The sequence below is a fragment of the Lycium barbarum genome, chromosome 9, assembly GCF_019175385.1.
Source record: "Lycium barbarum isolate Lr01 chromosome 9, ASM1917538v2, whole genome shotgun sequence".
Classification (NCBI taxonomy): Eukaryota; Viridiplantae; Streptophyta; class Magnoliopsida; order Solanales; family Solanaceae; genus Lycium; species Lycium barbarum.
Genome location: NC_083345.1, coordinates 24,211,990 through 24,227,905, shown reverse-complemented (window position 1 = coordinate 24,227,905; position 15,916 = coordinate 24,211,990). Strand labels below are relative to the sequence as shown.

General features: G+C 36.9%; 1 long non-coding RNA gene across 1 annotated transcript; it reads left to right on the top strand.

Annotated features, from left to right (window-relative positions):
* The first annotated feature begins 1,626 nt into the window (after positions 1–1,626).
* LOC132610547 (uncharacterized) lies at positions 1,627–4,917 on the top strand. Its single transcript, XR_009571168.1, has 3 exons — positions 1,627–2,199; positions 3,309–3,356; positions 4,437–4,917. It is a non-coding gene; the product is annotated as an uncharacterized LOC132610547 (long non-coding RNA).
* The last annotated feature ends 10,999 nt before the right edge of the window (positions 4,918–15,916 follow it).

The window sequence follows — 15,916 nt, the reverse complement described above, 5'->3', positions numbered from 1 at the left end:
TTAAGTTATGTATTTTCACTCTCTAAATCAATTATGCAAAACTAAAGAATAGATATCCAACATTATTGTCATTCCTAGTGGTAAATTGAATTTATTTTGTTAGCATTAGTGTTGAGTTGGTTTTGGTTTGGACTTTATTTGAGTTACTAACATCCTTAGGATATAAAACTTATTGACATTCAAAATTCTAAGTTCAAGCTTGAATAATATGATAATGGATAAAAAAAAACTACGAAAAAATTTAAGAAATATTTATAAATTACATTACAAATAAATATTTTTATGTATAAAATATTTTAAAAGTTGAATACATGTAATGTCGGGTTGGTTTGGTTCGGTTTGACTTTTTTTTAGTTAAAAGCAAACCAAACCAATTATGGTCGGGTTTTTTTTTTCAACAGCAAACCAAGTCAAACCAAACCATTAGTCGGGTTTTTTTCTCGGTTTATCGGTTTGATGCGGTTTGTCAGTTTACTTTGTACACCCCTACTTGCCGGTCTCAAATATTAGTCATCTTTGATAGATTAATTTTAATTTAAGATATATGATGGTTTTGAAAGACAAAATTATTTACTACATTTCCCCCTAAATTTAACCTTATTAGTTCAATTACCAGAGTGTTAATTAAATAAAACGTTTAATTAACAACAAAAAACCCAGTATAATACTATAAGTGGGGTTCTAAGGAGGATAGTGATAACAACGAGGTTAGGGAGATCCCAAATTTATAATTAAAATATAAGAAGTGCGGAAGAAAATATAGAAAAGAATCTAAAAACTAGAAAATAAAAGATATGGGAAATTCGAAGGAACAATCCACGAATTTCCAAGAACGTTAGTTCTAAAGTCTTGACAAGATCCAAGTAACAACGTATAGATTTATAGGAAGAAATCTAACGTCATTACTTGAGATAACAAATCAAAAACAGTAGATTAGGATCCTGATCGCTTTGTGAGTAACTTAAGACAACGATTAGTATTTAGAACTAACCGCCTTCGAAAGAATACCAAAAAGAAATCAAAGATATCAAGGAAGAAATTATCTTACTACCTTGAACTAGGAACTAGTTAGGTTGAAAGATAAATCCTAAAGTAATGCCACAAAGGTTCAAAAGAACTCTCAATATAATATATTCTTCAAAATCTGACTTACAATGAATGACAATCACCCCTATATATAGTTGTAAAGGAAGGAACTAGTCAAAATAGAAATAAATGAGAATTATCTTCCCTAGAAACATAGAAGACTTCCCACACTAGGACCAATGTAGTCAACATAGATTAAAACAACCTAGAAGACTACCCACACTTGGACCAATGCAAGTCAACATAGATTAAAACAACAATTAATTATTTATTCTAGAAACTAATTTGGGCCAATTTGGGCTGCTGGAAACTTCTTCTTTTGGGGCTGATTTGGGTCTCATTTCATCTCACTTTGGACTTTAATTTGGGCCTCCAAATAGGTGTAAGACTTGAGGAAAAAAATCTGAATAGGGCTGGAGGTCTTCTGCCATCACAAGACAATTTTTTTAATTGCTAATTGAAGCCCGTTGATCTTGGCATAACATTTCCTTGTCCTTTAATGGAGTTGAGTGTTATACCCCGTACATTTATATGACGAATTATCCGCAAGAAAATCGACTCAAGTTAAAGGCGGAATTATTTTCGGATACGAAATAGAAATCGTTAATTTTCAATTTTAATTAAAACATAAATTGTGTATGAATTTTATTGGTACAAAGATATTATTGGAGATTAGGGGTAAATTAACTATGATTAGATTATTAAGTGGGATTAAAATTTAAATCACTTCATTAATTAATTAAGCTTAAGGGGCCATGTGGGCCCCACCCGAAAAAAAAAAAAAAAAAAAGGAATCAAAATCTGGAAATTAACAAAACAAGGTGCAAAAGTGAGTCATCAAAAGGGGGAATACGTGTAGCAATATGGGATATATATATATATTTAATGGGATGTAGTGCAAATGACCATTTTCAAGTCATTTGTTGGTACACAAAGCTCAAGAGCAAGAAAAAAAATGCCCATGGCTGCTCACGGCTAGATTGGGGCTTAAAAAAAAAAAAAAATCAGTTTTGTTGCTTAGTAAAAATTCTAAGGAGAAGACAAGGAGATAGAGGTGGAGAAGCAAGAACAAGTATAAAGATTTAAGACACAAATTGGAGCCAAGTATCCAAGGTAAGAATTGGTTATTTTCTTTTACATTTAGAATGAGTTGGATGCATTGTGAATATGTATAAAATGGTGCATGTTGGTATTGAATGTTGTTGTTGAAATTTAAAGTTAGCCGTGTGAAGGGCTTATGTGAAGTAATGTTTGAATTTCTTGTACATGTATTAAGGATGGTTTGAATGATGTAGTGTGTTTGAAAGGAATGAAAATTATGGAATTTTGTATGTAGTTGTGTTGAAGCCGTGTAGGAGTTGATTTAAGGAGTTAATGGACTGTTTTATGTGATACTTTAGTTGTTGATTGTTATGGACATTGTGGTGTATTGTTTACATTTTAAATATGTGAGTTAAGATGTAAGAGAAATGATATATATGGAAGTGGGAAAAACAGTCCAACCGTGGACTGTTTTATGTAAATGGATGGGCTAATTTAGTTTGAATGTTGATTGTTGTTGTCATGGGTTCTAAAATAAGAATGAAGACATCGATGGTTAAAAAGTGGAGTTGAAGTCGTTATGGGCTGTTGTATGAGTTAGTATGCTATTAATATAGTCTCTTGCGGTTATATAGACAATGTTGCTAAACATGTTATTGTTGTTTGGTTGGAGTTGGACAATTGCAAGTTATTGCGATTTTTGTAAACTTGATAGATAAGTGTTGATCACAAGAAATTGTAAATGGTAATGTTATGTTGCTGTTTTGGGCCGTGAGCAGGAGTTATTTTTGATCAAGCATGATAGTTAATTTTCAGTAGAATTATAGTTGTTGTTGTCCCGAACTATATGGCGAAAAGATTGGAAAGTTAAAGTTGGAATTGTGTTGATACGATCATATTGTCGCTTTTTTTTTTTTTATTGGATTGAAGGAATTGAACGTATAAGTGTACCCATGTATTGTTGCTGGTATTTCTGTGTCTACAGGAACACAATTGGAAATTTGGATAGGTGAACCTATAAGGGGAAGTGCTGCCGAATTTTCGCCAAAATGCTAGATAATAGAATACTTAAGTGAGAACATATATATAGACGGGAATGTAGGTCCTATAGAAGAATGAACTACAGAGTGGCGAACTAGGAAATATAGTTACTAACGATAACGTCACTTTTATATAAATAGGCGAAAAGAGCAACGAGGCAAAAGGGATTCACGGATAATCGTCGACAGGTATGTAAAGCTATCCCTTTTCTTCTTTTGGCATGTCCTAGGTGTACTAGGATCGGATTCAAGCCTCGGAAAATATTCTGCTCATCGGAATCCGCATTTGAAAATATCCCTCTTTCATTCAATAGAATTGAACCTTTTTTTGTATGCTTTCTTGAAAATTATGCAAACCTTCCCCAAACTTTATGAAAAGTTATAAAATGTCCGTAGAACCTTCGTAGGTGACCCCATAAGCCTAAAATGCGTAATTTGAGCCCACCGCCTAGCTTGTCCCAAGGTGGGCCCACTAGTCCCGGTTTTACCCTTATTGTACTTAAGGCTCGTTTTCGAGCAGTTTTTGGAAAGAAATGTTCTGACTACTCATTTAACTACTAAACAAAAAAAATTGTTTTAAATAATTCATTAAGTCTTATAAATTGTTTTGGCACTCGGAACGACTTCAGAAAGGTTATGCTTCTGTAATTCATTATGACATCCGAAACTCACTTATTATGATCCCGTCTGACTTCATTGAATTGGTTTGTCATTGATATGCCTCATCGAGTCTCTGAAAATATTTATGATATTTTAACTGCATTTAGTTTCTCACTACTCCACTCGTGGATGCCCCAATGTTTCCCACACTGAGCCCGGGCCAGGATATGTTGTCAAGCGTAATCCTCTGCATTGTTCGCCGTGCCTCGATGTGAGGGGGCAGGTATACGTGTACATGGGTTTGTGGAGTATGCTGTGCCATGTACACATGTTCTGATATGATTTGCCATGGCCATCTGATATGATATACTATGTTACGGGGTTATGCCCCTATTCTGATTCTTCTGTGTTGTGGCACCAGCGTCGGGAGGGTGGCCACGTTCTGTCTGCCGAGTCCCTTGGCAGGGGTCGGATTTGATATGACATATGTTTCTGTACACATTCCGCATGTTTTGAAAATATGTATTTGATACTTTGGATTTTCTACTCACTTTTTCTGTACGTTCTGTACCAGTTATGATTTTGTTTCTGTAATTCAGGCTTTACATATTCAGTACATATTTCGTACTGACCCCCTTTCTTCGGGGGCTGCGTTTTCATGCCGCGCAGGTACCGACGACAGGTTTGCTGATCCGTCCGTCTAGGATATTTTTCTGCCATTTGGAGCGCTCTTTTATTCAGAGCCCATCTTTTGGTACAGTCTGTCACTACTGTATTTATATATTCTCGTTCATGGGTACGGCGGGGCCCTGTCCCGTCATATGATTCTGTCGGTCTGTTTAGAGGTCTGTAGACATGTTTGTGGGTTGGGGTCTTTCTGTACGGATGCGTGTATATGTTGTGTTTGGGCGATCCCATTCACCGCGGCGGCCGGTCCGCATATGTTTAAATGTTGCTTTGTTGGCCCTGGGTGGTCATTGTTGGTATTATCTGTGCGCAGGGTTAATTTGGATAGTCTGTAAAACAAAGGAAACTCTGCCGAAATTTTTCTGGAAATTATCTAAATTTGAAATATAGCCTTGTCGGCTTCTGCTATATACTTGAATGCGTTTGATAAAAATTTGAGATAGCATTTGATAGATGTGTTTGGGTGCCCAGATCGGGCACTAGTCACGGCCTATGGGGTTGGGTCGTGACATTGAGCTTCCATGGCTGCTATCAGATAGTGTGTAAGCGAACCTTACCCCTATCTTGAGAAGATAGAGAGGTTGTTTCAGATAGACTCTATGTTCAAAGAAAGATGAAAAAGAAGACAGTAGCAACAATCAGGAACAACAGGAAGATAATATAATAGCTGAGGCTAAAAAGACAACATTCACTAATGGAATCTAAGAATATGAAAATACAAGAATGATACTAATACCCTGGGAATGAAAAAGAAATACGCCCGACTACTTACTAACCGTCTATTCTAATTCTCGACCTCTACACCTTCCTATCAACGGTCATCTCCTTGGTAAGCTGAAATTGTGACATGTCCTGCCTATTATGAATAGACACTTTATGCTTAAGCGGATTAAATTTTTTTCTTAATTAGTTATGGGTAAAAAACTTTAAAAGCATATAATATGAGTGAGATAGAGTACATATTTTTTCATCCAATTAATATAGTGGCATCCCCCCCCCCCCCCCCCCCAAAAAAAAAAAAAAAATTGCCACGCGATCGACATACCACGGAGTCCGGAACCTAAATGATCCAAAAAAAAAGGTCATTTGAACCAAAATACTCAAACAAAAAAAAAAGTGGTACCAAAGTACCTTTAATGCAGGAAATTCATGCGGTAAAGGAGTTAACTGTAACGGCACGGTTAACTCTTTTAACGCAGAAAGTACTGTGTTATTGAAGTTAAATAAACGACCATCGGATTTGTTCCCCACCATTGGTCCCCTACCCCCATTTTTAACTCAGAAAACGCCATTAAAGGCAAAAAATAGTGGGCCCACATTCCAAAAATGGTCTTTTCGCTTCAAATTTTATTCTGAAAGTCAAGATTCAAAGGTTGAATATTGGAAAAAAGTGACGTACAACTTGATTCAAACAACCTTACAGCAAGCTTCGATCAAGGAACTTTACTATGAACTTTTTAACGCTATTTTGTTAAATACATTATGGTTCTAAGCATGATCAATGTTTCTATGTCACGAATTTTGAAAAAAAATCGTTTTATCGTAATTTTTTGCTTAAATTGATTGAAACTGCCAGTTGCTTTTTTTTTTGTTAATTATTTATTAATTGTTAATTTGTTAATTGATTGTTTAATTGGAAAAATATAGTAATCTCTTTTTATTTGTTAATTATGTCATTGTTAATTTATTTATTTGTGAAATTATTTACCCTATATTAATTGTTAATGTGCTAATTTGTTATCTAATTTTATGTGTAACTATTTAATTCCCGTTAAATGAATTAGTTTGTTAGCAGAATAATTAGGTAGTTAATATAAATATTTAGCTGAGTAAATTATAATTAGATATAATCATTCACAGAAATATAATACAACATTATTCTTATAATAGACAAATTTTGAATAAAAAAGGACAAAGGATATAATTCTCATTATAATAGTTAGTTAATATAATTTCTGAATAACAAATAACTAAATAAATCCTGAATAACGAACAATAAACTAAATCTTGAATAACGAACGATAAACTAAATCCTTAGTTTTGGATTGAACATCATTAATATAATTTCCCGATAAATGATTAATTAGTTAATACAATTTCACTTTAATTTCAAGAATAATGAATAATTTAGCTTGTACAGATACGACACCTTCATGGATCCGAGCGTTCACCCGAGGCCCGACGATAGATCAGTACTTGATCTGCAAGATAATCATAGGTCCGAGCTATTATGGGATGGTGTTATAGAGATGGGGACGTTGCTCCGTCTCCGTAGGCTGGATATAGTGTGGACTCTTTTACGCCAGTGCCCCCCCCCCCCCCCCCCACCTCCCAGCATCTTAGAGATATTATATCGAGGTGGTATCTATCGTTGCGTCTCCATTGGTCTGGTACAGCATGATTGGGCACTCATTATGGCCATAGTTGAGTGGTGGAGGTCGGAGACACATATATTTCATCTACGCACTAGTGAGGCCACGATCACGCTTCAGGATGTGGAGGTTATGTTTAGATTGCGCGTAGATTGAGACCCATTATACAGTCGGGTTGAGCCTCCTCCTGGTATGACATGGGTGTCGGAGTTGACTAGGCTCACTGAGTTCGTGCCTAGGGGCCCTACTACTATTTCAGGACAGAGTAGGGTGAGGATTAGTGTCCTCTGCGACTATTTGCGTGGGGAGGATCCTATTCACGATGACACTCAACAGGTGATTGTTGATCGTCATGCCCGTTTGTACCTGCTCATTATATTCGGGGGCATCCTATACCCGAACACATCGGGTGCCTATTCAGTTATGGGTGTGGAATAGGATGCTACCTTTTCAGCCCGTACCTAGGCATGATCTCCCTGATGACATGCCCTACCCAAGGAGGTGGACGGCAGGGTTTGACCGGGATATGGATATGCACCATAGTATACTTCCATTCCAAGGCCAGCTTGATCGTATGACGGACAATGCCGTAAAACTATTTATATATTTTACACTATTAATTTAATTATTTTATTTTGTACTTGCTGATCACTAATTTGTAGCTATATTTTATGCAGCTATTTTTATGGACGTTGTACGCTGCTTTTTTGGATGGTTTACCAGCCTTTTGCAGGGCTGGTCAGGCCGTGTGGAGGTCGCGATGTCCATTGATACACTGGATATCGTTGAGGACCACCTGCCCGACCGCATCTTAAGACAGTTTGGGCATCGACATACTATACCCCCCTCCCCCCTCCCCCCCTCCTTTCGTCATGAGCTCCGACACTATACACGAGACGATCGATCGGCCATCGATGATGCATTTCTGGCTTTTATGGGTGTCCAGCTCCAGCATTGGGAGCATAGGTTACGGAGTTTAGCGGAATTCGGTCATGCGACTCCCATCTGGGATTACATGCACTGGTACCATAAGATAACACGCCGCTTAATTAGTAACCCTGCTTTACGTCCCCTAAGGGATGTAGGATACGCAGCACTCGCGGGGTAGTATGAGGCGTTATCGCATTTAATTGTATTAATTATTATATTTAAAAATTAATTATTTTTTACTGTTGAAAACAAATGCAGATAGTGAGCGTGCAACGACAGCGCGTATTGGGGTTAGACCATATATCTAACCTCGAGTTGCGGGGCTTGCTGGTGAGATGGTACGGATATCTGAAGACGGTATCCTGCAGGCAGGAGATATTAGGGGTATGCATGATCCTATTCCAGAGGGTCAGTATCAGACGTTGCGAGGAGGAGGATGTCGTAGAGGCAGACGGGGAGCATAGCTAGGTAGAGGAGGCGGTGATATAAGAGGACGTGGTGCTGATGGAGAACGTGGTGCTACTAGAGGACACCATCTGGTAAATGAGGCCGCTCCCGTTCCAGTCCATCCGTAGCCGTTCGAGCCCTGTGGCAGCTCAGCTGGACTATCGTCACCTGCGTTTATGCCGGCGCGCCTACTTGCGGAGATACCTGAGTCTTCATGTCAGTCGAGCCAGAATGAGTTCCTCGAGATACTTGATGACATCGATTGGGCGGCGCTTCGTGCACTATTACAGGAGGAGCGGCCAGTGAGAAATGTAGATGGTCCCAGGTATCTTGATTTCGTCAAGTTTTTAGTCCCGGTTAGTATTTAATATACTTATTTAAAACATTAAAGTACTTATTTTAAATATATATGTTACTTATTATTTCGTAATTTTTCATATTTTAGGATTCGGCGCCAGTGGGTCGATCAGAGCCACCCACTCAGGCATTTTCTCATGCGTCTGCCGAGCCACAGGTGTCTTCTCATGAGACTGCCGAGCCATAAGTGTCTTCTCATGAGTTAATTTTATTCAATATAAGATGAATATTACTTTAATTTTCTTAAACATTTATTTGGACCTCGCACAGCACGACGCTCTAGCTTCAGCCTCTCGTCCATGAGACAACTTCAAATTCTACACCAAACCCACCTCAAGAGCCCTCTCAGGGGCCTACTCAACCACCCGTCGATACACAGGTTTGATTTTTTAACGTTCGTTAATGTATTCAATATAAATAAAATTTGGTACTAATTTTTATATATTTTTCAGGTTCATCCTTCGGCGCTGCAGTCACATCTCCCAATGAGGATGAGGTCTCATCTCCCGATGTGGATCAACAGGAGATTTCGAGCGTAACTGTAGGACTAGATCCCCAGAAGAAGCACGTTATACTTAAGGGTGCAAGGGCGAGGCGAAGAGTGGATGATCATGGCTTAAAGCACCCTCTTATTAAGAGGAGAAAAGGGGATGAGGATGATGGCGAGGGTTGGTGGGGATGGTATTACCTTAGGCCTAAGGATAGTTTCAGGCATACCACATGTGGGACCCATCCACGATAGTGTATATGCAATTAAGTTGTACAGTTTAAGTAAATATTATATTTCTTTGCATATCTATTTATATTTATAAATATTATCTTAGTCTTTACGATCGTTTATAACTAACTCGTGTGACATCCTAAATTGATCACAAAAAAAATCATGACATATTCAAAATAAAGTTACGCATTAATTTAAAAATAACACGAAACCCCAAAAATTAAAAACTTGAAGCTAATGATAACAAGTTTTCAAACAAAAACTTACTTTGAGCCTTTTTCAACCACTAAAACAACGACGCGAACTTTTGCGTATCCTTGATGTATTGAGCCTTCATTATTAATCGCACAAAAAAAAGGGGCTCTATATAAAATATTAACATTCCGGAGTCTCGAAACATGATTAACCTATGGCTAAAGTACGAAAAAAGTGTGAAAATTTAAAAGAAAAAGAGTAATCAACCCAAAAAAAAAAAAAAAACAGCGCAGTAATTTACTGCGCTAATGGACTTAACCATGCCGTTAAGGTTAAGTCCTTTATCGCAGTAAATTACTGCGTTAAAGGTACTTTGGTACCACTTTTTTTTGTTGGGTATTTTGGTTCATTTGCTCTCTTTTTTTGGGTCATTTAGTTTCCGGACTCCATACCGTGCCTATAATTTGCACCGGCGAATCATTATGATGTATTATGTATTCAATTCATACCCATGTAGTGTAGTTTATTTAATTAATTACAATATTAAATGAGCATAACGAGATAATTACCATATGAATTAAAATGCGACAACTCATAATACAAGACATAAATATAAATATCATTCGAATGTTATACAAGTAACCCGTGACACAAAATAATTCAAGTTCCATCTATAGAGCTTTTGTGATGCTAATAATGAGTAACAATAAAGTTATGAGGCTAGCATATACTATACAAAAGATTACAACTAAATAGATTGATCCGTGAGTCCAAAAATGAGCTCACTAAAAGTATGAAATTGCAAGAAGCCAAGAAGCCTAGTCAGTACACAAACCATCTTGCACTTAACGACGCTAAATTTGACGCCATTAAATAAAAGATGCATGAGTATGAATACTCATATATGTGTCATAACTGTCACTCATAGTGGAAATAAAGTTATACCGAAATAAGGAAAGTCAATTTCATGAAGGGCAAATTTTATATATTAGAAACTGGCATCTGACTTGGCTACCTTACTCTGGGAGCAATCAGCAGCAACACTCTTTCGATCAGCAGCAGAGGTCTTCAAACCCTGCCTCGAAACTGACCTACCACGCCTCCTCGACTATGCTGTTTTGCTCGCCCAATGCACAATCCCCGACGCTACGGTCAATAATAATTGAAAAAGTTCCTTAGTGATTTTTTTTCGGTTGTTGTCCGTGTCCTATGATAAATCTATTATCTATAAGATCTTTTGCCTTTGGGCAAAGACTTGAGTATATTAGACTTTGTTCCACATTACTGCTCCGTTTGACACTTTTATTGGGTGTAGAACTTTTAGCATAAATATGAGAGAACAATCACGACACATATTTTTAAGAAATGGTCTAATCTAGTGCTCACGATATAGATAATCCGACTACAATCCAGGACACCTATTGATTAAGAGAGAGTGAGATCAACTTTATGTAATTTGGATGTTTCAATATTTTCTTATTTAGTGTGAAGCTAAGCTTTGCTAAGCAGGCTAAGCCTTGCTAAGTATAGCCATGCCAAGCCTTGCTAAGCTCTGCCAAGTCCCGCTAAGCCTAGCCACGCCAAGCTCAGCTAAGCCTCGCTAAGCCACTTTAAACCCCGCTAAACCTACCTCCGTCAAGCCATTTTAAGTCCCGCTAAGCCTAGTCACGCCAAGCCACTTTAAGCCCCGCTAAGCCTAGCTATGCCAAGCTTGCTAAGCCACTTTAAGCCCCGCTAAACCTACCCACGTCAAGCCATTTTAAGTCCCACTAAGCCTAGTCACGCCAAGCCACTTTAAGCCCCGCTAAGCCTAGCGACGCCGAGCTCCGCTAAACCACTTTAAGCCCCGCTAAGCCTATCCACTCTAAGCTACTTTAAGCTCTACTAAGTTTTGATAAGCTACACATTAATATTTTGTCCCTCCGTCGTCGCTTGATGGCAGCTCATTACAACAACAACAACATATCCAGTGGGATCCCACAATGTGGAATTTGAAAAGGTAGAGTGTGCGCAGATCTTACCCCACCTTGAACCTTCCTTAGTGATGTTTTTTCGGTTGTTGTCTATGGCCTGTGATAAATCTTTTGTTCATAAGACGCCCCTTTTGGAAAAGTCCACGAGGATTAGACTTTTTCCCACATTGCTGCTCTGTTTGACATTTTTATTGGGTGTAGAACTTTTGTCATAAATAGGAGAGAACAATCAATCAATAAGAAAGAATGATTAGAAATTGTCTAATCCACGACACCTATTGATTAAGAGAGAGCGGTCAACTTTTATGTAATGTGGATGCTTTAAATAATTTTTTATTTAGCATAAATAAATATGAGATAACAATCAATCAATAAGAGAGTATTTAGAAATGGTGTAGTCCACGACACCAGTATTAAGAGAGAGCGATCAACTTTTATGTAATGTGGATGCTTTAAATAATTTTTTATTTAGCATAAATTACACTAACATGAAGCTAATATCTGCTAAGCCCCTGCTAAACTCTGCTAAGCCTAGCCATGCCAAGCCCCCTAAGCCTCGCTAAGCTATGCTAAGGCCCGCGAAACTCCGCTAAGCCTAGCCACGCCAAGCTCTGCTAAGCCAATTTAAGTCCCTCTAAGCCTAGCCACTTTAAGCCTCGCTAAGATACTTTAAGCGCCACTAAGCCTAGCCACTCTAAGCTACTTTAAACTACACTAATATATTACTGTTCCTCCGTCGTCGCTTGATGCCGCCCAATACGGTCAATAATAATGAAACAAGTTCCCAATGTATATATTCAGAATATCATCCATATCTATGAAGCCTGACATACTCTACTCGTCAGGTAGGCTATGGTACATCGAGATATAGAATCCATGGATCCCCTCTTCTGCTCGGCTGGATGAGCAATTATACACCAAGGTACATAATTCACATGGCTGATCTTTCTCTTGACTGGATGAGAAAATCACAATCAAGAATTTTATAAAAACCTTATTTGTTTCAATTTCTCAAGTCACGACCTTCAACTGAATGCCTTTCATCAAATCTAGTTATTCGCTTCACTTATTTAATGAAAATCGAAAGAGAGTGATTCAAACAATTTCACTAATTATAAGCAACAAGTTATATGGACACATTTGAGATTACGCTAGTATGTTGTTGTTTAAGTTATAAGAACACATGTAAATGATATAATGCATCGCATAACAACTGAGGATTATATAAGAGTCATAAGCATTTTTATAAATTTCAAGACTTAGACATTTAGGCATTTTTATCATTTTAACCCAATCCAGGAGCAAACCATGCAAGATTGTGCCGCGTGCATAGAATCTCATTTAAATTTTAAATTATTATTTGGAGTCATGAGTTAGTTTGAAGATACACAAGAAGCTAGAGACTCGACATACCTCAAAGTCACCCTAATTTAATTATAAGTCGTGTTGGTCGCCCTATCTATAATCAGTGAGTTCAATCTACATGGACGAACTCACATTCATCAAAAACATGTCAGAACAATACCAATTAACAAGTTTCAAGAAAGTCTTTATCTTCCCCTCGAAAGTCGATTGTTGAGCTTTTAACTCCAAATCATTCACTATATGTGTAAAGAAATCTAGTCTCTTCATTAAAAACTCTAAAACAACATTGTTCATACAACCCAAACACCATTCATCTCCTCTTTCAACTAAATTCCCCCATTTCAAGAGTAGTCTCTAAGGTTTCCAAAAATCATTATTTTAAACTCCATCCTTTCTTGATAATTATGCTCTACAATGTCCATAGAAACACTATATATATAATATTGGAGTAGAGGAGTACTTTTTGTTAAACCTTAGATTTTCAAAACTTTTATTGAAGTATTTTTGAGATTTCCTTGAAGAATCTATACTGTTCATAGAGTTGGGGAGTTGATTTGAAATATCAAACTTTATTTGAAATTTTCTGAAACGCTACATATAGCTTGCTTTCAATGTCGTCTCATACTAAACTAGTAAGTTAAATAGTACTTCCTCCGTTTCAATTGGTAAGTGTCTTAGTTTAACTAGGCACGAAATTTAAAAAATAAAAATAAAAATTAAATTTTGTGGTCTTAAATTAAAGATGTGTGTAATGTAATAAAATATTCTCTGAATCTTATGATTATAAACGTATCATGTAAGATATTTGAATTGTCAATTTATTAAATATAGAAAAAGACAATCTTTTTTTGAATACTTAAATTGGGACGTAACATTGTCATGAGAACTAGTAGTAAAAGAACACAAGAAAGAAGAGTCACGCAAGAGATAATAATATGGGGATGTGTGGTAGAGTGATTGTATTAGCAAATATTTATCTTTACTTTTTTTTTTTTCTTTTCTTGTAATGACTAATTTCATTCCTGAAAATAATAATCAAGACAAGAAAAATAGCAACAACAATAACATACCCAATGAATCCCACAATGTGGGGTCTGGAGAGAGCAGAGTGTACGCAGACCTTACCCTTACCTTAGGTAGGGAGGCTGTTTCCGGAAGACCCTCGGCTCAAGAAAAGGCATAGGAAATGTTAGATACGGGCAAACAATTCAAAGCAATTATGAAAATGAAAACAACGAAAGTGAATAAGTTATGATAAACCATTTTGTGCAACATATACTCATAAAAATCAAGGGACAAGAAATTAAAGATCAATGCAGCTACTCGCAAGAAATGATAAACACGACTACCTACTAGCCTTCTACCCTGATCTGAGTCCTCCATACCCTCCTATCTAAGGTCATGTCCTCGGTAAGCTGGAGATGCGCCATGTCCTGTCATCACCTCTCCCCAATACTTCTTCAGCCTACCTCTACCTCTTCTGAAACCGTCCATAGCCAACCTCCGCACTGGAGCATTTGCATCTCTCTGCATCACATGCCCAAACCATCTCAGCCTCGCTTCCCGCATACAAGAAAAATAGCGACAAAGAATAATATTTGATTTCAAGAATTTGTGCGAGGGTTACAATCTTTATGAAATCTTAAATAAAAAGATGTAATCCTCTGATTCTTCTCCTCACGATACAGCGGTCAATCAAGGGCTTTGCTTGTTCTTGAATGGACAGATTACTTGTTGTTGAGATTTCACTACGAATGCGGAGTCAAGCTTTAATCACAAACGTAGAGGTATGGAAACTTGCGGCTCACCACTAGGAGCGAAGACTTCTTAGTATACGGAAGAGTTGCGGATGAGAGCTTCTCTATGTATTTTTCTTGATCCTCCCCTTTGGCTTTATGAAGGCCCCCCTATTTATAGTTGCAGGGGAGAGCTAGGGTATTTATATGATTGGTTGAACCTTGTCATTTGAACACTTGACGACATTTGATTGGTTCTTCTATTGTCTTGGCATGCTGCGTCACTTATGCACGTGGCATGATTTTATTGGTCCTTGACTTGACTTAGCGCACCACGTCATTTGATACGTGGCATGGACCTTGGGCTAATAGAGTGGGCTTATCATGTGAAGTCCGATAAGATAGACTAGTCCAATTGAATTGGTCTTTCAATTAAATCCATACAATTGGACTTAAGCAATTAATCCAATTATATTAGTCCATAATATTTGTTTGGACTAATATATCTTGGATTTAATATAATTCGAATTTCTTGTGAATTTACTTTTAATAAAATTTCGTCATCCACATTTCGTTCTTCTCTAAATTACTATATGTGCAAGTCTAGAGTTCTAACATACTTTGAACTAAATTTAGAACGTTTCTTAGAGCCTGTTTGGATTGGCTTATAAGTTGCTTATAAGCTGTTTTCAGCTTTTTTTAAGTGTTTGGCTGGCCAGCTTAAAGTCATTTTGTGCTTAAAATAAGCTCAAAAAAATAATTGGGCTCATTTGACTTAACTTATCTAAAGCAGCTTATAAGCCAAAAAAAATAAGTTAGACTATCTCAACTTATTTTTTTTAGCTTATAAGCTGCAAACAGCTTATAGGCATAAGCCCATCCAAACAGGCTCTTAATATCATTGTTAAAAGTCAAGAGTACTTTTCCAATTTTTCATAACTACGTGAAATTTCTTATATTTGGGAATATTACACACACATCTTTTTAAATTGGATAACTACGTTCAAAGGAATTCATACAAAAACATCTTCAATACAAAAGCAGTAATGTCATTTTTGAAAATTTTGATATAACATCCAGTCGACGTACTATTTGCCAGTAGTATTAACTTCTATTATGGACATTTAATTGACCCTGCATTTATTTATAATGCAAAATCTGGAAGATCTGAAAGAGAAAACTGAAGATCCCTATAAAATTTGCAGGAAAATAAAAAATAATAAGAGGAATATAATTGAAAAGTATGAGATCTTTTATACAGCGCCTAATTTTAAGGGAAGTGGGTGGCACTATTACTCTCTTCATATTAAAATGTCTCAAAACTATGAATTTTGACTAACATTTAAGATTGTATTCATTCATTATG